The following is a 22,160-nucleotide window of genomic DNA, read 5'->3' on the forward strand; positions in this document are numbered from 1 at the left end:
TATTAGTTGTCCATTGCTATTATTACTCCAAATATTGGAAGTTTAAAGAAACATGTTTCTTGTTATGTGTGTATTGTATACATTTTTGACTAATCACAACCTGAAATCTAGGCATTCACTAGAGCCATAGTCTCATCCTTAAGTTTATCTGAGAAAAGATTTATTTTCAAACATTCGTAAGTAGTGGTCAGGCTACTGTTCCTTAAGGCTGTTGTGTTAGTTCTTCAATTCATTATAAAATGTTGGTGAGAGGTTATTCTGTATTCCTTATTACCTGACCCTCTCTAACATGACAGCTCCTTTCACTAAACCAACCACAGAGACTTCTAATGAAGGAAAGACATTGTTTTGGAAGCCTAATTATAGAAGTGACCATTCATCATCTTTCTCATATTTGGTTGATTAGAAACACATTTCTAGTCCTGATCTATACTCGAGAAGATTTTACAAAGATGTGAGTTCTAAGAACTCGGAATTATCAAGAGCCATTTTGACTCTGGTATATATTCAATAATTTTTATGAGAGTTAAGTTTTTTCAAATAATATGAACACACACATCAACTGAAGCCCTAAGACATAAAAATATCATGTTGATAAAATAGAATTAGTAATTATTTTCTGGTAGTTGTTGAGTCACGGGTTGCAGTGAGTTTTATTTGTTTTTGTAGCTGTTTGTCAACCTGATTTGGCTTCAATAACTACAAGAAACCCCATGCTAGTTAGTGGCTCACATGCACTTCACAATAATAGATAGATTAACTGATTTTTAATGTTATTTTACTTCCCAGTTGCTTTCCACATGTCCCTGAAGTTTAATAAAGCTGAAAACATTTTATCTTATTGTCTGAACCTATTGATTATCTGCTTAATGTAATGTTAGAACTCTGTGATATATTGTCTTTGCCACACTGATTAAATGAATTATCTTAAAGAAATAAGAGTTTTACTTTCATACAAAAGAATCCAGATAGAGAATGAGGTTGTTTCTTTTCCGTACCACTTATGGCTTCACTAGAAAGTAGGCAAACCTTATTTTCCAATATTGCAAAGAAAATAAATCTGACTGTTTCACAACTGATTTAAGTATTCCTAAGGGCTTGTCGTGACAATTTAGATTTTTACTTCTGTATTTTATTGCAAACATAAGCTCATTCAAAGACATAAATAATAGAATCACTTACTTTAGGACAGGAGTAATAGAAGAATAAAAGAACCTCTTGGAATTTTAGCTTCAACTGTAAAAATAGAAGTATGAGATACAAAATGGAATTGCTGAATAAGAGCAAGACAAGGGTATGGTACCATCAAAACACTGAGGAACAGATGTTTAGGTACTACATATATGAGTCTATTCATCTTGGGTAAAGACTAATTGGACATTTCTAACAGATTTGATCTACTTTCAAGAAGGAATACTACTACAGAACCACACATGGTCTTTTCATTCCATTGAGCAAAGACCATCTAACATAGACATTCTTGCTTTGCCGTTTCATAATAGCATTTGTCTTTTAACAAGAAGCACTTATCCTTTTCTTTGGGATTGATGAATTCCATACAAATGGAATGGTCCAACTTTTAAAATACATTTTCCTTTTATAATACTGATTTTTCAAGGAAAGAGCACTTGACCCAAACCATTCCATTATGTTTTTGGATTCAGAACTGGCAGAAGAAACTCTCTTTACCTTGAGGGAAAATAGAGATCAGGATTTCAAACTTCTAATTATTGTCTTCTATCAATGGCCACATTTTACCTAAGATGAAAAGAAAATGTGAAAATTACAGAGATAATATACAATTGAAAGTTTGTGAAAACTTCAGTTCTCTAGATTATTTTACAATCAGTTATCACTTGTTCATTTAAAAGTAAAAAACAAAAATAAAAGCATATTTTTCACTTTCAGTTAAAATATGGACTTTGTAACTTGCAACCAAATGTATGGGAATGTATGTACCCAAAAGGACAAAGTTATAGAGAATACTAAAATAGCAGAAACTGTTTTCCCCCCTTTCTCTCATTTGGAATCAGCTATTGACAATATGCTCACCTTAATGTGATTGGTACTATGGGAAAATTTCATCTGATTCATTATGGCTTCAAATAAGATTGTGGGAATATATATTTATTTGTTTATTTCTTGTATTTTTTTAGTCTGAAAAGAGACAGCCTCACATGGTATTGAATATACTTGAAACTGATCATCAATCTATGGTTTCCCATTAATCATATTGTTACTAATGCAGTTTGTATCATTTGATAAACAGTTATTCGTACAAAAAATGTTTACACAATAAACTGCGTAAGATGCTAACTTTATCTCTAAAACATTATATGGATTTTAAAAATTACTCAAATAGGTTGCATTTCCCTGTTTTCATTCTTCATAAGATCATTTATACTGGCGATTTTTTTACTTTTAATATTTTATCTTTACGTAATTGTACAAGGAGTTGCCATGCAGCAAAGCAATTTATGAATACGAGATGTATGATCAGTTTCACCCCTTTGAGCATTCTCACCCATCCCTCCTAACCTACCGCATCCTTCACTTTCCTTGACTTTATAGGATACACACTGACTTTTTTTAAACTGAATGCTTCTCATTTCTTTGTTCATCTGCCCTCATCCCTTGACCCTGCACTACTCCTTCTGAGTACCAATTTAATAGTGTTTATTTTTTTTTGAAATAGTCTTTGCCTTCCTAAGAAATTGCACGGTTTGAGTTCTCCCTGGAATCTCCCATATGTTAGTGAATGCACTCATGTATAGTTGCATACCATTCGAGATGTTTACTTTTTTGTTTATATTTATAAGCTAATTCTAGTTAATGAGATTGATAGAAAATATGCAAGCTTTGTCTCTACCTGACTTACTTCATTTAACATAATTTTATACAGGTCATTCCATCTCTTTTCAAATATGCAAAATCAAAAGGAGTAACAGTGTCATGGGCAATGCTGTCTCCAGAGCAAGACACTAATGACTATAATCCATTTTATTAATGCTGCAAGAATCAATTTTTTTATTTTTGCAAATAAGTAATGGCAAATGATGATTTTAGGATTACACTGATGTCATTAACATTTGATAAAATATTTATATTTTTACTCATCTTAGAAAGCAGATTACTTTTATGTCCTAAAATCCTCTGTAAGAATAGATACATTTCCCTCCTAACACAATACTCCTTGTTTCCTGAGGAGTATCTACTATGTTCAAGTTACTTTGAACTTGTTTGCTTAATATTTTACTACCCAAATATGCCCCTAGACAATTCAATTTTAATGTTTTTTTAAATTTTAGATCTATAGTATGTCTGTTGTTTATAGAACTCACCAATGTAGACACATAACACAAATTATTTATTCAGATATTCTTTATTCATTGACACACAAATATCCTCCTTTTTCTCTCCCTCCTTTCTGCTTCTGCAATACATCAGAAAGACCTTGTGTGGCTTGTAATCTACAGACTGTATTGTTTTTAATAGGATTTTTTTCATTTAAATATGAAATTTCTTGAAATTCTAATTGATAATGTAATGTAATGTTCAAGACATAATTCAAAAATTTCTTTGTAAAAGTGTAACCAATAAGTTATAGAAAAGATAATGCTGTGATCACTATGTCTGTTTAAGTACTGAATAAAGACTGAACAACCAAGAATCTTGGAGTGAAGAAATTAAATTATCTTTAATTTGATTTTCTAAATCAATTTTATCGACTTTACAGAAAATCCAAATAAACATTAAGTATGTTAAATTAGAAAGTATGCTAGCATGTTTACCCAGTCATCAGTATTTTAATACTAATACTAGGTAAAATTTCTTGGCCAATTAAAACAATAAAATTATTTTTTTCTTTACTATAACAAAACTCATTTTATGTATTTTTGATAATCAAAATGTTGTTATAATTTTAACAAACCTAAATGTCATTTTTTTCTCTTAAGACAGAATCTCATTGTCATACCTAGATTGACCCCAAACTGTCATTTTTCTTGCTTCATCATCCAGACTGCTGATTTTAGAGTGTGCAAACATGCTCAGCTCAGAATTTACTATTTATTTTCTTTTTAAATTGTATTTTAGTTTGTGCCTGTACCAGGGCTTCAAAACAGAGCTTCAGGCTCTTCATTGTATGTTTGTTTGTTTGTTGTTGTTGTTTGTATGTTTGTTTTCATTGCATTTCATAGCCACATTTCTCAGTTTTTGAGATTTACAAGACATCGTTGAAATCAATCTGAGTATTCTTTGTAGTACGAATGGAAAAGTAAATATATCAGTCTGGTGGTGGTGGTGTGAACCAGAGACGAAGTCCTTAGTGCAGGCTTGACCCTAGAGCTTCAGATTTCAATCATGTGACAAAGATGCTTTGTCCAACGAAGCTGCTCTGATGACTGGGTCTTGGAGGCTGGCTGTGGTCTAGAGTTTTCACTAACAGTGTCAGAAATGGATCCCAAGCAAAGTGTCACCTCAATTATTATTTTCAGTAATAATAATAATTTTATTTATTTATTTTTTCATGATTGATACAAGTTTAATATGATAAAATATTCTGCAATGTGTACCTGTATTAGACATTGCATCATATTCAAATTGATTTGTGAAACGTTTTTTTCTTAATAATTACTTATTTATTGTTAAATCCATGAGTAAGGTTTTCTCTTTATACCCTGATGTCTGAATTTGAGAAATTGTGGACACAGACAGTAAAAAAGTGTAGTCTTTGCCCTCTTCAATGCATCGTTACATATTTCTATGGTTTAAAACTCTGGTACTCTGATCTTTTACATGATTTCTGTGTAAGGATAGTTTTTCCATTTCATAACCCTAAAGAGGGGAAATTTTCTAGGAAGTCCTTTACTGCTATTATTAACAACCTACAACTTCGAGCTTATGCTGATTCTGTTCTTTCCTATCCACTTCAAATTAGATTACCCAAGTCACTTGCTTTGATCAATTAAAGAGCAGGGACAGTGATATGTGGTACTGACTTTGGAATAAAAAATGTGTTACAACCTAACTGCCATATTTCTTTTGAATATACTGATCATGGAAGCATGAGAAGAGATAGAATTTCCTCTTATTTGGACCCTTGTAGAAGGAAAATGAAAAGAGGCCTTACCAACCCTTTTTGGAGTAATAGTATAAGAAATAAAGAAATCACTGTGGTTTCAAGTCAAATTTCTTGTGATTATTAGTTACCAGAGTAATATTTATTTTTGTCCACTGAAATTATGTTCAGAATTAAAAATATTGGCATCTCATCCAATTTAAAGTAAAAATGTGGGATGTAATGTAAACAGACATAGTAAATGTAATTATGGAACAAATTAGTCCCATATGCTAATACATTTAAGATTTCAGTATCATAATTTACCAATATGATTAATTTTTTTCAAAGGTCCCACTTGAATCTCCATTTTAGTATAATTGTTAAAACATACTGCTTGGGCAAGAATTTTATAAGCCATGGAGAAAAATACAATCTATAATAGAGCATATATATATGGAGAGAGAGCATATATATATTTACATACATATATATAAAACATGGACATATGCATACACAAGCACATATCAAGTACATGCATGCATAAAAGTATATGTATGTAGGAAATGTACATGGTAGTACCCTGTGGACTTTGTAGTCAAACCGCAATTTGTATGTACTAATGAAAGTACTTTATATTTGAAACAAATTTTCTATTAATGAAATTTGAAAATAAAGTGTAAATGATTCAAAAATACATAATATTTATTAGAAGTTTATATATCTATGCTATTTATACTAGAGGAAATCAATTTGGGCCTTCTCAAATGCAACGAAGTTGCAGACACAATTGATAACTTACAATATAGGCTCAAACTTTCTGTAACAACTGTATTTGATTTTTAAAAAAGAATAGCTACAAGTTGATGTAATATATAATATAATTTCCATATGCTGCTTTAAACAAATTATTGTATTTTATTATTTAAATAAATTGTATTATATGTTACTATGAATCCATGTTTCATTTAGACAGGTGAATACATGTATTTATTTGAGCATTGTACTTAGGATTGCATTTGGATTGACTTATTTTCTTATTTCTTATTTTACTTATTTCCACAATACATAGCAAAGAATAATCTAGAATGTTAAATGATATGTACTTGTTGATATATTGTTTTATTTTTTCTTATGTATTTTGCATATATATTTTATTATCTGTAATTTTGAACCCAACATATCAATTTCCATTTCTTGATACCTTAATTGATATCTCATCTCCATCATTCACTCTATCTCTCCCAAAGCCATCCAGCCATTCAAATAACTTGATATCTTTTACACACACATATACACACACACACATATGTATATATACATATATATCAAATACTATAACTACATTTTCCACCAATCCTTTCTCCATTTATCCACCTTAAACTTCACCTTATGGCAAAAAAAAAGAAAAGAAAAAACATCCTGCTAATTATATATACAACAGTTTATTGATCCATTCATCTACTGAGAGGCATCAGGATTGGTTCCATATTTTAGCTATGATAAATAGTGCTGCAATGAGTATGTTTTTTTTGGTAGCTTTATTATGGTCTTGTTTGTGATCCTTTGGGTAAATGTCCAAAACTGGGGCTGCTGAGTCACAGGGGAGCTCTACGTTTTAGCCTTTTGAAGACCTCAAATCGCTAAAACAATCTTTAGCAGGAAGAACAGTGTTGGAGGAATATCAATACCAAACTTCAAACTCTATTACAAAGCTATAGTAATTAAAATAGCTTGGTAATGGCACAAGAACATCCCAGAGGACTGAATACCCAGAAATGAACCCACAGACCTATAGTCACCTAATTTTTGATAAGGAAGCTAAAAATATAGGATAGAAGAAAGGCAGCTTCTTCAACAAAATTCATTAAACACCTATAAAAACCTAAAGCTAGATCGTTATATATCACCATGAACCAGAATAAATTCCAAATGTGTTGAAGACCTTGAGGCAAAAGCAGATACCCTGAAAACATTGCAGGAAGGAATATGAGAAACACTAGGCCCCCTTGGCACAGGTTGAAACTTTCTTAGTAAAGGCCCAGAAGCACAACAAATCAAAGAAAGTTTGGACAAATGAGATTACATCAAACTGCAGAGTTTCTGCTTGTCAAAGGATATACCTTTTGCAAGATAAATAGAAAGCCCACAAATTGGGAGAAGATCTTCACTGGCCATACAACAAACAAGGGCCTCCTATCTAAAATATACCTAGAACTCAAAAAAATTAAGTTCCCCAAAACAAATCCTCAAAGTAACCACTGCCTTAATAAGTGAGCTAATGACTTAAAGAGAGACTTGTCTGAAGAGGGAATGTTGATGAAGTGTTCAATATCCCTAACCATAAAAGAAGTGCAAATAAAAACAGTGTTGAGATTTCACCTCCTCCTATGAAAAATGGCCATTATCAAGAAAACCAATGACAACAGATGCTGGTGGAGATGTGGCCAAAAAGGGACTCTACTACACTGTTGGTGGGAGTGTAAACTTGAAAGAAATTTTAACTGTTGTTTTCTGAATCCATTTCTTTTTGAGAGTTAGAGTTTCGTTTTGTTTACTGTTTTTTTAAACAATTAATTATTGTTTTCTGAATCCACTTCTTAGAGAGTTTTAGAGGTTTATCAACCACGTAACCATATAAGAGTTATAAAGTCTAGTGATAGATCTGATCTAAAAACCTCTTGTGAGATGCCATGGATGGCAATGGAGGAATAATCATTCCTTGAGAACCAGAGAGGAAGAAATCCTGTTTCTACAACTTTGTGCCTCTGGTACTTGGTGCTGGGACTTCCTTTTTCCTGAAGGAAAGGAGTTAGCACAAATGTTTTAACAAAATCTCCTCTCCACCCTGATCTAAGAAAATAGTCAGAACAAAGGTATTCAAACAGGATCTCACCAACTGGAAACTATAGCTTCCAGTATTACCTATATTAGCAGATACAATACTTGGACAAAATAGATCCAATACTGGCAATGACCTTGGGGAAAGTGACACATGTATTTTATACCACAGCATTTCAGAGCTGACAATAAGTAATTGGGTTGGCAAGAATAGCCAGCAAATATAAACATAAGTAATTACTGCAGCAGTATAGAGAGGATACAGAATTCTGGGAAATGAGCCAAGATAAAGGTTAGAATAAGTGTGTTTTTTAAAATGATGGATAAGGTAAAGAAAATTTCAGTGCCAAAAAAGTTTAGTGGCACTAATTCTTAACTCATGCCTGCAGCTAAAATAAAAACAAGTGAAGAAAGATAATATATATCTGGCTTAAAATCAAATTTAAAATTGTCCAATTAACTTTACTTTTTTAGTAAATACAAGACTTTCCTTATTTTTTTAAATCAATTATAATGTTGTTGATTGTAAAGCAACCAAATTTAAATTAACAGTCATGTGCCAGGAAAGTTCCCTGAGTTTTATTTCAACTGGATGTAAATAGAGACATCGAATTTACATTGCAATATACACACATATGGAGACTCTTCTAAGTCAATGTGTGATACTTCGCAGGAAATGAAATTAAGGACATTCAGATAAGGAATGCAGGGGTACAGGAAAACTGTGAATGAGTTATGAGCTAAGAGCTAAATGAATTGTCGGGTTGTCATAGAATCAAGTAATTGGAAAGGTCAGATATCAGTAAAAGCAGGACAGGAGAGAACTTGCTAGGAAGATCTAAATATTTATCAAATATATTCAAGAGCGCGAACATTAGAGCAAAAGTACATAAGAGGAATTCAGGAAGCTGTGGTATTCACTTTACATTTTCTGTTCTTTTCTGTCCTTTACCTCACTCTTCCAAGAGAACCTAGTATGGAGGCACTCAGTATTTGGAGGAGAGAAACAAAATCAACCCAGCCCTCAGGTGTTAATCAGTTGAGTAGCAATGACTTCTTGGGATTATAGAAAAGGCTTCCATTTTCTGGGAGTGTTTTTGTTGGTATAGGAGGATCATGAGGTCCGTGTGCAGCGGGCGTGAGTAGGATGTGGAAGTCCATGGATTCAGACATGTGGATCGAACATGAAAGACAGGGAACGAAAACATCACAGGTGAGCCACAAGATAGACAGCAGAGAGATTCCATGCACAGGCTGAGCAATGTTCCTCTTCAATATTAAAGCATATCCAGTGAGCAGTGCAGATACTAGATTCCTTAAATTTCCCATCATCTGAAGCTAAACCTACACCTAAACCTAAACATATTAATGAAAATAATGAATAACTGTTTAAGGAAAGCAAAATCTACCATAAAGCCCAAAGTAATTTCCCAGGATGCTAGCCTTCTGGACCTCAGTTCTGAAAGAGCTTAGTCTTGTTTTTATTTTGTCTGTTTACATCCTAGTGGCAGTACCTATTTTTTCTGTTGATTTTTTAAACTATTCTGAGTATATTCTCAAATGTCTAAGTAACATGCAATAAAATCTATAGGTCCATGTTGAATAATGCTATTGAAACCTATCAATCAGAAAGTTCTTACTAAAGACAAACTATATTACCTGAATTCTTAGGAGTAAAAGAAGGGGAGGAACCATTTCTTGTTGTTAAATTGTGAGCTAATATGTGTTACAATCAACAATGAAATGTATGAGCACAAGTAGAAAAAAATATCTAGAACATAAATTCTTTTAGCTGCTTGAATAGTGAAATGTTGAAGATTATTTCCTTGTTTTTAGCTCTTTGATTTGCTGAGTATATAATTTCACCGATATAAAAATGCTAGAGTTATGAAGATTATACTTAGAAATACTGTATGTCAATTTCTTATACAAGATAAAATAGGTGGGCTAGGCTTACATTTATACAGACATGATTTCAACCTCAGAGAAACAAATAGCACTATATACAATACTATATACAATAATTGGCAACTGCTGAATTAAGGAATTAAACTGATGTTTGCTAGATAAAGAGTAGAATGAGTAGAATAACAGAAAAACTTAATCCAGGTAAAATCTCAGAGATTTTCATGATATATTTAGTAGTTCAAGAAGTATAAATGATCTGAACTTGTGAAGAATAGCCAGAGAGCAGGGAAATATCGAAAAGGAAGAAAAATAATGCCGAATCTAGATCTAAAATGCACTGTAATGTGAAAATTTTTACAGGATTCTAGATACACATAGTGAGAACAGAAGAGGATATTCTTAGAAGAGAATCATGGAGGCTCAATACTTAAGTGCCTCTTCATATTTATATAAAATAATATTGGTGGATGTCAGTGGTTCACCCCTGTAATCCCAGCTATTCAAGAGGGTAAGATCTGAGGATAGCGGTTCAAAGCCAACTGGAGCAGGAAAAGTTTGGGAAAATTTTATCTCCAATTAACCACCAGAAAATTGGAAGTGGTGTTGTGGTCTAAATGTTAGAGCGATAACCTTGAGCTGAAGAGCTCGGAGACAGTGTCCATGCCTAGAGTTCAAGCCTTGAAACCTAGTAAATAAACAAACAAACAAACAAACAAACAAACAAATAAATAAATAGAATCATACATAAATACATAAAAATACACCATGGAACGAAATCCAAGATATGGAAATAAAAGACCTCTGTGTCTCTTTCTGTCTGTCTCTCTGTCTGTCTCTCCTTCTTTCCCTCTATCCCTTTTTTTCTGTCTTGCTTGCATGCTTGCTTTGTGCTCTTGATGATGATTAGGTGAAGGTACAGAACTCAGAAAAATGCTTTAGCTGTGCTCTTCCAGATCTCAGCCTCCAGAGTAGATTTGGAAGAGTGTAGCTCAAAGCAAGCAGAGGCAAAATAGTCTTAGAGACTTCATCTCCCAAATTATCAGCAAATTGCTAAGATTTAGTGACCTTGTCAACATAGTAACCGTACTACATACATACTTATATTTCATAAGAGCTTATTTACAATAAATTAGGAATATTTCTATTGAATTATAATATCCTTTTAAGAATGAGCTATAGTATTTGTACTTCCTTATATGGGAATATTTCTTAACTGTTTATCTGTAAAGGCTAAGTTATACTTAAGGACAAGTAATAAACTGGCTAGAAATGAATACAAGTTTTCAGAAAATTAAAGCACTGATAGGAATAATATAAAAAGTTAACTTTTTTTGTTTGTTTGTTTGTTTGGGCCAGTCCTGGGGCTTGGACTCAGGGCCAGAGCACTGTCCCTGGCTTCTTTTAGCTCAAGGCTAGCGCTCTGCAACTTGAGCCACAGTGCCATCACTAGCTTTTTCTATATATGTGGTGCTGAGGAATCGAACCCAGGGCTTCATGGATACAAGGCATGCACTCTTGCCACTAGGCCATATAACCAGCCCCAAGAGTTCACATTTTTAAGGATTGAAATAATTACTATATGACTATACTTGGATTTTGGTGGAATCAATTTTAGAAATTCAGTTTTTACAATTCTCCTTTTTATAATGCATATTGTTCAACTTAAAATACTACATTGGGTGGCTCATAAATAAGCATTTCTAAATATTTGAAAATATTATCATGACTTTTGATCTTAGGAAACAAAAGAACAGCAATAAATGTTTGTATAATTTTACCAAGTCAGGTGAACCAATAATTATTTATTATTGCTTTATTTCTAAAGTTAATGTTTTTTCAACACATTTTCATATAATGCAGTTTTTTCACTTTCAATAACCTTGTCATTTTTCCCACCATAATATTTGATTTATACATTTGAATCTGTTATGTCTGGAAAACTAAGTCTACAGAAAATCTCTGTTCCTTTGTCAATCCTAATTCAATTGTTTCAACAAATGTAAGAAATTATTTTACTAATGTGCCTACATTGTGTTCTATATCAATTGAATTAGTTCATGCTCTATGTCAATTCAATTAGCTCACTATGATGCCAGAAAATTTAAATTATTATGAACCATGTTTAAGGACAAATACAAATATCAGGTTTAAGTCTAAGCCATTTCTTAAACTATATTCATATTGAAATTAAGCTACCTATCAAAATTAGACTAGTCTGAGCAATAATCCATCCAGAGGTTGGATATGAGATAGAAAATAAATGATTAGTAAATAAATGAATTATTTTTTTTTAAAGCAGATTCCCACTCTGTTTACCAGAAAGTTTTCGCTCATTGTGACCCAGGGCAATGGTGCAGTCAGTGCTTGGAAGAAGGGGGGTGGGGGTATTGAGAGTGATGGGGAGCAAGAAGAGAGAGAAAGAAGGAAGACAATGGAAGGAAGGAAGGAGAGAGGTGAAGAGGGAAAGGGAGAGAAAAAGATGGAGGGAGGGAGGGAAAAGGAGAGGGAGAGGGAGAAGGAATGGCTGATAGGAAGAGGAAGAGGGAGAAGGACTTGCTATTTTAGTCCCATGTTAGTTTAAAAGCTTCATTTTGTAGTAACTTAACAGTAGTTCACATCTTTTATTGGTGAAAAAATAAAATAAAAGAAAAAGGAAAGGCATTGTCTAAAAGTAGAAAATTTCAAGAGACAGACAATTGGACCATATGCCTGGAAGTAAAAAACAGGATTTGCTGACAATGTTAATGATTATTATTACACCAGATTTTTTTTTCAGAGGGATTTAAAAGATATAGTGACCTTTCACCATCTTTCATGTTGGCAAAACATGAATAGAGGTGAGGAGATGTGAGATAGTTTCTTATGTGAAATGCTGGTTGAAATTGTAATGCTGGAACCGTTCAAACCATTACAATGTCTACTGCCAATTTTATAATTGATAAAATGTGTAGTTTGGTTATATGAGAAATAGCTTAAGAAATGACAAATATGTGTCTCATTTTGCATTATGATGTTTGGCATGCTTTCAGTTATAATTATATGCACTAAATACACACATATGTGTAGAATTACACATATATGCAGATCACATCTGCCCTCAAGCCCAATCAAAAGAAGCACCTGGTACATGTCCTAGATGTAATTGGTCATAAGAAGAAAGTTTCTGATCTTACTGGTAAAATAGTTCATGTTCATTTTCCACACACTGTCTTTACTACTTGATATTAGGAGGAAACTAAACACAAATTAAGAGTTCCATCGCAATCTCTTTTTGTTCTTTTGTCCAAGTATAGAACTGTAACAGCCAAGGTTTTACTTCAGGAAAAAATTTAACAGACGGGATATATACTAATTACATATTTCCAAACATATTAGTACCTATGACCTCTTTAAATTCTATTAGTAGAATCACATCTAATATACAGTGTGTTTTACTACTAAGCTACTTTTATTGAAAAAATTACTGAATACATCTCTACGGCTATTCTGTGTTGGTAATTGAGCAATTATTTCTTGGATTGGCTATGATTTTTAAAGGTAAAGGTTTCTTATTCCTGAGGGATATATTCGTATTTAAAGTGTACCCGTGTGTCTAAATGCCTTGTCAAAGTGAGTTATTTTCTGGAAATGAATTCTTGGGGCATATACAGGTCAACTTCCCCCTACACACACCACTGCAGTAAAATAGTTCAACATAACACAAAGTTCATATGTGTGCTGGCTGGTAGCCTCTGTAAATAATCTACTGACAAAGATTTTTCTAGCACTGAATAGTAGTACAAGAATTATCATCTCTGATACAAGAGATCTTTCATTGCTAAAAAAAAAAAAAAAGTTTATACGCTGCTGTTGTTTCTTTCCTTTTTGTGATTTACTGAGAAATTATTCACTTCCCTGGGGCTGGGAATATGGCCTAGTGGCAAAGTGCTAGCCTTGGACTAATAAGTGGAGGAAGGGAAACATTGTTATATTTCCTAAATTTTAAGAAGCTAGATATAGGGTTGGGAATATGGCCTACTGGTAAAGTGCTCACCTTTTATATTAGTTCTCCAGACAGAAGACATTGTTGAAGTAAAGCTAACCCAATACCTGGGGTAAATATTTGAGGAGAATAAGGCAGAAACTGTTGTTTATTTGTCCTGTTCCTGAATTCATCCTGAAATTCATCCACTTGTACTCAAAATGAACCAAGTGTACATGCAGGTACCTAGAGGAAATGGGATGATCTGAAATTAAGGTCCAATTACTTTTCCCTTTTATTTGCTTGGGAAACAATTATGTGAAGCCTTGAAAACAGCTATGTGGCAATCCATACTACATTGCTCTTGATACATATGGTCTTAGTGAAAAAAAGTTCAAGGGAAAGCCTATAGGGACATGAAGATAACTAAAGTTCCTGATAAAATAATTGCACTGATGAAGCTACCAATTTCCAGATAAAATATATGGGGCTGTGAGGATGAAAGAACGAAAAGGCAGTCCATTTATAAGGAAGGAACCAGATTGTTTGCCTGGGTTGGGAAAAGTTTGAAAAGCCACAAATCACAGAGATGGCAGAGACAGATTTGATTTAGAATAAGGGAGATGATGTTCTGAGAAGGAAGGCCCTTTAGAATAAGGTGTTGAGAAGGAATACGTTCTGCATCACAAAAGGTAACCTACACTGGTGTAAGCTCAAAAATGGAGACTAATCTAAGTGAGTAATTGGGAATTCTGTGGGATAAGCAATATAAAAGCTCATGAGCTATTGCTCAGACCAGCATCACTGACTAGAAATGAGTAATGTAAATAGGATCTGGAGGACAAATTCCAAAAAAGAAATATGACATTTACAGGTAAAATTTAGACTGGACAGTTAATTCTTGTATTAACTAATTAAAATTTCCTTAACAATCTTTTTTGTCCACTTAGTGTTTATTTCAACATTTTAAACTAAGAGAAATATGATAGTACTTTTTTTTCTGACACTGTTCCAACATTCCCAGTTACATATACTCACAAACAGGCCTCTTTACAAGTGATTATAGTGCTTGCTGTTGAAATGTAAATAATACCTAGGTGTTCATTCATGAAATTGACTTAGCTTGAATGTCTGTGTATTGCCTCTCATAGATTATATATTAAAATAAAAATCCTTCATCTGATGCTATAAGGAGATTGGATTGTTGGGTAGGTGACTTGGCCAAAAGACACTATCTGTAAACAAGGAAGTCAGAACCCACCAAATCTATTTGTACTTTGATATTTGTCACTATTCTAATTCAGACTGTGGTAAATATATTTTTTGGCATTTCTTAGCTCCACAATCTGTGCTATTCTATTGTAGCATCCTGAAAAATCTGAGATACTGGAACCTGGCTTTCTCCTTTTAATGTTTTGTTCTTACATCTTTAGCTTCTTGGGAAAGGGATCCAATATCTGAGTTTGAGGGAGCCAACTTTGGAACATAAGGACAATATCTCTGCATAAAAGATGTCTGAGCAGATATCTGTAAGGAGCCTGGACTATGGTGCCTTACAGATGCTATTTTATTATGAACTGTGAATTTTCTTGTTATGTGAGAAAATTAATTCCTAGGTGATTAAATACCTATTGACTGATATTTATTATAGACACAATCACTCACAATCCCTACATTGAAATGCACATCATAGTAGAAAAGTTATACCAATTTACATTCCCACCAACAATGAAGTAGGGTTCCCTTTTGGCCACAATTTGTCATAGCATGCATACTAATAAAAAGAACTATATGGGAATAATACACTGATAATAGAAACTATCTCTTTGAAGGAGATGGAACATGGGAGAAAGGACAGGAGGCCTCTATTATATATTTATATCTTATTATATAACCAATCTGCACTTATATAAGAACATTTATTTTAGTGTTTCATCCCTATTTTCCAAAAAAAAAACCCTCACATGATTGTGATAAAAATTTCAATCATTAAAGACTCATTACTCTGCACAGCACCTAAACATTGAAGGCCAGCTTTATAACTGATTTCAGAAATTCTACTCTTGTCTGATGTGTCTTTCTGATATAGAGCTTTACTACATTGAACTGAATCATGTGACTTAGTTCCTCATGTTTAGAACTTTCTTTGAAGATGATCATCAGAAAAGACAAACTTGGTTGGGAATGTAAACTGGTTCAGCCACTCTGGCAAGCAGTATGGAGATTCCTCAGAAGGCTAAATATAGAACTCCCCTATGACCCAGTAGCCCCACTTTTGGGTATCTATCCAAAAGACCACAAACAAAATCACAGTAATGCCACCAGCACAACAATGTTCATCGCAGCACAATTTGTCATAGCGAGAATCTGGAACCAACCCAGATGCCCCTCAGTAGACGAATGGATCAGGAAAATGTGGTACATATACACAATGGAATTTTAGGCCTCTATCAGAAAGAATGACATTGTCCCATTTGTAAGGAAATGGAAGGACTTGGAAAAAATTATACTAAGTGAAGTGAGCCAGACCCAAAGAAACATGGACTCTATGGTCTCCCTTATTGGGAATAATTAGTACAGGTTTAGGCAATTCATAACAGAGCATCACAAGGCCCAATAGCTATACCCTTAGGAACACATAAGATGATGCTAAGTGAAATGAACTCCATGTTGTGGAAACAATTGTTATATCACAGTTGTAACTACTTTCAACGTCCTATGTTTATCTGTAGCTTCTATTATTGATGATGTTCTTGTATCACCTTCCTGTGGTTGTACCTACACTATCGCTGTAATCTTATCTGAGTATATTGGAAACAGTGTTTATGGGTATTGGAAGTAGGAAATTCAAAGGGAATACCAAATTTGAGAGACACAGGGTAAAAAAAGAGAAACAACTACAAAAGCAATACTTGCAAAACTGTTTGGTGTAAATGAACTGAACACCTGGGGGGGGGGAGGGAAAGGGGGGGAGGGAGGGGGGTATGAGGGACAAGGTAACAAACAGTACAAGAAATGTATCCAATGCCTAACGTATGAAACTGTAACCTCTATATACATCAGTTTTATAATAAAAACTTAAAAAAAAAAAAAGAAAAGTTATACCAAAAGAATTCTGACTTCTTCAATGACTGATGACTGGTAGTGAATTTACTGATTGAAAAGAATTGCAGTGGTTGGTTGGTGTCCTGCTGTGTTAAATCTGCCTTTCCAGGTATTCAGGAGTACTTATAATCAAGGGAATGCTAATTCATTTATGATCATCTATACTCTGAGATTTGATTTTATTATAATGTCATTATTCTGGAAATTGATCCTTAGGTTAATTTAGAGTGGGGGAAAACAACTTGCCAGGTCAGAGTTTGAATAAATTAGAGGATAAAAGATACCATATGTTCTCAACAATTTGCACATTAGTTGCAAAGTCACAATTACTTTAATTATCTGTCTTTCTTCCATTGAATGATAATATAAAATAAGAATCATAACATAAACAGCCAAAACATACCCCATTGAATTAAAAATATCTATTACATTAAAAGTGACTTTTAATATTAATATTAAGTATACTTTTAATATTAATGCTCTATTTATTTTTAAGACCACAATTCACATCCTACTTTGAAAAAAAATGAAATATAATCTTTTACCTGCCATTGATCATTGATTTTCATACCTTCAATTATATATGTTCAAGTACAGGAATGCTGGCTAAATGTATAGGAAGCCATATGTAATTATACAGATGAACAGAACATAGTCTATAAATGTAATCTGATGTAAGCAACCAGTAATGAATGTTGCTTCTAAATTAAACACGTGGTCATAGACACACTGCTTAAAAACATGACTCCTTAAAATGTGTTAAAATTGCAGCTATTTTTTTAAATTTTATTTCTTTATTGTCAAAGTGATATACGGAAGGGTTACAGTTTCATATGTAAGGCAGTGAGTACATTTCTTTTTACTCCCTCCCTTATTTTACCCTGCCTCCTCCCTCCCCATTTCCCTTCCTGCCATAAGTTGTACAAATTGGTTTACACCATATAGTTTTATAAGTATTGCATTGGTTTGCTTTTTATTTGTTGTCTCTTGATTTTGGTATTCCCTTTCCATTCCCTAGTTCCAATACATGTATATATAGTATCCAGGGTACTAAAATCAGTTACTGTGGTATCAGGGGTAAAATCAAAGACATGTCATTTTGAAAATAACAACAAAAATGATATATACCACTTGTTTCCATAACTTGGAGTTGATTTCCCTTAGCATCACCTTATGTGTTCATATGGGCATAGCTATCCAGCTATTGGGATCTTCTGCTAGGACTATCCTAGACATGTACTGATTATTCCCAATGAGGGAAACCATACAGTCCATGTTTCCTTAGATCTGGCTCACTTCACTTGGTATGATTTTTTCCAAGTCCTTCTATTTCCTCATGAGTGGGGCAATGCCATTCTTTTTGATAGAGGCATAGAATTCCATTGTGTATATGTACATTTTCTTGATCCACTCATCTGCTGAGGGAAATCTAGGTTGGTTCCATATTTTACCATTGACAAATTGTGCTATGATGGACATAGTTGTGCCGGTGGCTTTAGTGTGGTCTTGCTTGTAATCTTTTGGGTAGATGCCCCAAAGTGGGCCTGCTGGGTTGTAGGGGAGCTCTATGTTTAGCCTTCTGATGAAATTCCATACTGCTCTCCAGAGTAATTGAATAAGTTTACACTCCCTTTTGGCCACATCCCTTCCTGCATTTGTTATTGTTAGTTTTCCTGATAATGGACATTCTTACTGGAGTGAAGTGGAATCTCAGTGTTGTTTTTATTTGCTTTTTTTTTTTTTATGGCCATTGATGCTGAGCACTTCTTCATGTGCCTCTTGGACATTCTAATTTCCTCTTCAGAGAAGTCTCTCGTTAAATGTTTAGCCCATTTCTTAAAGGGAAAGTTATTTTTTTGAGGATTTTTTATGGAGGAATGTAATTGACTTCTACCTGTATTTTAGAGATGAGGCCTTTGTCTGTTGTATGGCTGATAAAGATCTTCTCCAAATTTGTGGGCTTTCTATGTATCTTGCAAGCTATGTCATTTACCATGCAGAAGCTCTGCAGTTTGATGCAATCCCATTTGTCCAAACTTTCTTTGATATATTGTGTTTCTGGGCTTTTATTAAGAAGGTTTCATCCTGTGCCAAGGAGTTCAAGTGTTTCTCCTATTCTTTCTTGTAGTGTTTTCAGAGTATCTTCTTTTACCTCGAGGTCTTTGATCCATTTCAAATTGATTTTGGTGCAGGGTGATTTATAGGATCTAGTTTTATTTTGTTACAGGTGTCAAACCAATTTTACCAGTACCATTTGTTGAAGAGGCTGCCTTTCCTCCATCCTATTTTGTTTTGTAGCCCCTTTGGCCAAGGGGCTACAAAGTAGCCATAGGTGTGTGTGTTCATTTCTGGGTCTTCAGTTCCATTCCACTGGTCCTCAGGCCTGTTCTTGTGCCAGTACCAAGCTGTTTTTATTATTATAGCTTTGTAATACAGCTTGAAATGTGGTATTGAAATTCCTCAAGCACTGTTCTTTCTGCTTAGGATTGTTTTTGCTATTCAAGGTCTTCTATTGTTCCATATGAATTTCTGCATTGCTTCCTGTATTTCGTTGAATAATGATGTTGGGATATTGATGGTTATTGCATTGAATTTGCAGATAGCCTTTGGCAATATTGCCAAATGTTAATCCTACCAATCCAGGAGCATGGGAGGTTTTTCCCTTTCCTTAGTTCTGCTTTAATTTCCTTTTTCAGGTTTTTAAAGTTCTCATCAGAGTGGTCTTTCACTTCTGTGGTTAAGGCTATTCCTAAGTATTTTATGTTTTAGGAGTTGATTTCCTGATTTCAGCCTTGTTCTTCACATTGTTGTCATATGGAAATCCATTGTTTTTTTTGAGCCTTTGTTTGTTTATTTTATAGCCCGCTACTTTGCTAAAGTTTTGGGTCAGCTCAATTAACTTAGGAGTAGAGTCTATGGGGTTCTGTAAGTACAGGATCCTATCACCTGCAATGAGAGAGAGACTTTAACTTCGTCTTTTCCTATTTGGATCCCTTGTAAGTCTACCTCTCGCTAATTTGGATTAATAGAATTTTTTAAAATAAAGTTTGTTCCCATAATACAGATAATGCATTTGAATTTTGATAAAACTGCATTTGCTTATCCTTTGTATGAATAAAATTTTGTATACAATCTGATTTTATAATCTTTTATGTTGGAACTCATTGTTAATACATATAATCATTGTTAAAAAATGTAATTACTGGGTTGGGAATGTGGCCTAGTTGTAGTGCTTGCCCTGGGTTTGATTCCTCAGCACCACATATACAGAAAAAGCCAGAAGTGTCACTGTGGATCAGGTGGTAGAGTGCTAGCCTTATGCAAAAAGAAGCAGGGACAGTTGTCAGATCCTGAGTTCAAGACCCAGGACTGAAAAAAATCCCACAAATTTAATTCATTAGAAAAATCTCATGCTTACTATATATTTTAATAACCATATATATTCATATTCCTGTATAATATCACCTAAAATTTTATTAATATCATTACAGTATCATATGCTCCAAAAGCCTTCTGAATGTCACTCATTAAAAAGACAAGAAGCCATTCTTTACCCAAAGATTTGACATTTACTTTCAGAAATTGTAATATAACATTAAATACATTCCATTGCTCTTCATCTACTGTAATTTTGTTGCCTAATATTACTTAGCAAAAAGATATAACCTTAAAATACCTCTAGGCTGAACAGTTATTTCTTCAATGATTCTGTATATGTGTATTTAATAGTCTCTCTCTGTCTCTGTCTCTGTCTCTGTCTCTCTCTCTCTCTCTCTCTCTCCTTTTGGTCCATTTTTGAGCTAGAACTCAGGCTTGGATGCTGACTCAACCTCTTTGTGCTCAAGACTAGAACTCTACCAATGAACCACAGCTTTTTCAGTGGGTAATTGGATATAAGAATCTCACAGGGAAATTTTTTGCCTGTTCTGGCTTTAAACCTTAAACTCCTGAGTAGCTAGGATTACCAGCATGAGCCACCAGTGCCCCCCCCCGCCCCCCCTCACCAGCAATCTTTGTTTCTAAAGACTTCTCTGGAAGGTAGTTTGTGTAGACTTCTACTAAAGTAGCTGTGATTTCAATTCTATTCTAGCAGTTTACTAAGGTAAACAACCTGGAAGTAAGATAATGAGTAACTCAATGAAGAAATACACAAATTATCTGAACAAATACCTTAACAGAAAGAGTATAAAGAATGAAAATATAAAAACTATTATTCATTGTATGTTCTATTAGGGTCTACTTAACTTATTTATGATCCAATTTTTGTTATTTATTTGTGTTTACTGTTTTGAGGTTTGATTAATTCTTGCTTTTTCTAGGAGCTTGAGATGCATCATTTGTGTGCTGATTTGAGATGACTCAAATTTGTTGGTGTAGGGACTCATATCTACAATCTACAAGGGTCACCCTTCTGAGTACTGCCTTCACTATGACCAAAAGACTGTTGTTGTTTTTCATTTATATTAAATTTCATAAATGTTTGGAATTATCTTCTTTTCTCTTTCATAACTCATTGATCATTCAGCAATGCATTGTTGGGCTTCTATGAGTTTGAGTATTTCTTGTGATGGCTTTTGCTGTTTGGCTCTAATTTTATTTTACTGTGGTCTGATATGATACAGGAGGTGACTTTGATTTTCTTGAATTTGCAGTAATTTTACTTGACACTTAGGACATGTGGTCTATTTTGAAGCATGTTAGAGGGATTGCTGAAAAGAATTTTATGAGGTGCTTGTGGAATATTCTGAGATGTCTCTTAGGTCTACTTGGTCAGTGCAGTTATTTAACCCTGAGTATTCTATATAGATTTTGCCTAGATGATCTATCCAAAGGTTACAATGATACTGAAGTCACCCAAGATCAATGTGTTTGGGTTTATGCATGTTTTTAGGTCAGTTAGTATTTAGTCGATGAAGTTGAGAGCTTTATTATTCATTCCATAAAGGCTAGAATCATTACATACTCCTAATGGAGACCTCCTCATACGCCCCTAAAAGGAACAATGGATGGGGAAAATGTGGTATATATACACAATGGAATTTTATTCATCCATTAGAAAGAATGACATTGAATTTTTTGCAAAGAAAGGTAAGGAAGGACCCAGAAAAATTACAATTAAGTGAAACTAATTATGAACACAGGGACAAAAATTGAATGTTTTCTCTCATAGGTAAATTTTATAATTAGTTTATAAATATATATGCAAATATGTTGGCTTGCATGTAAACGTATGAAAATATATTTACAAATGCATTAGATTTTGCCTTAGAAAAGTGAAACCATATT

Source organism: Perognathus longimembris, chromosome 5 (genome assembly GCF_023159225.1).
Source record: "Perognathus longimembris pacificus isolate PPM17 chromosome 5, ASM2315922v1, whole genome shotgun sequence".
Taxonomy (NCBI): domain Eukaryota; kingdom Metazoa; phylum Chordata; class Mammalia; order Rodentia; family Heteromyidae; genus Perognathus; species Perognathus longimembris.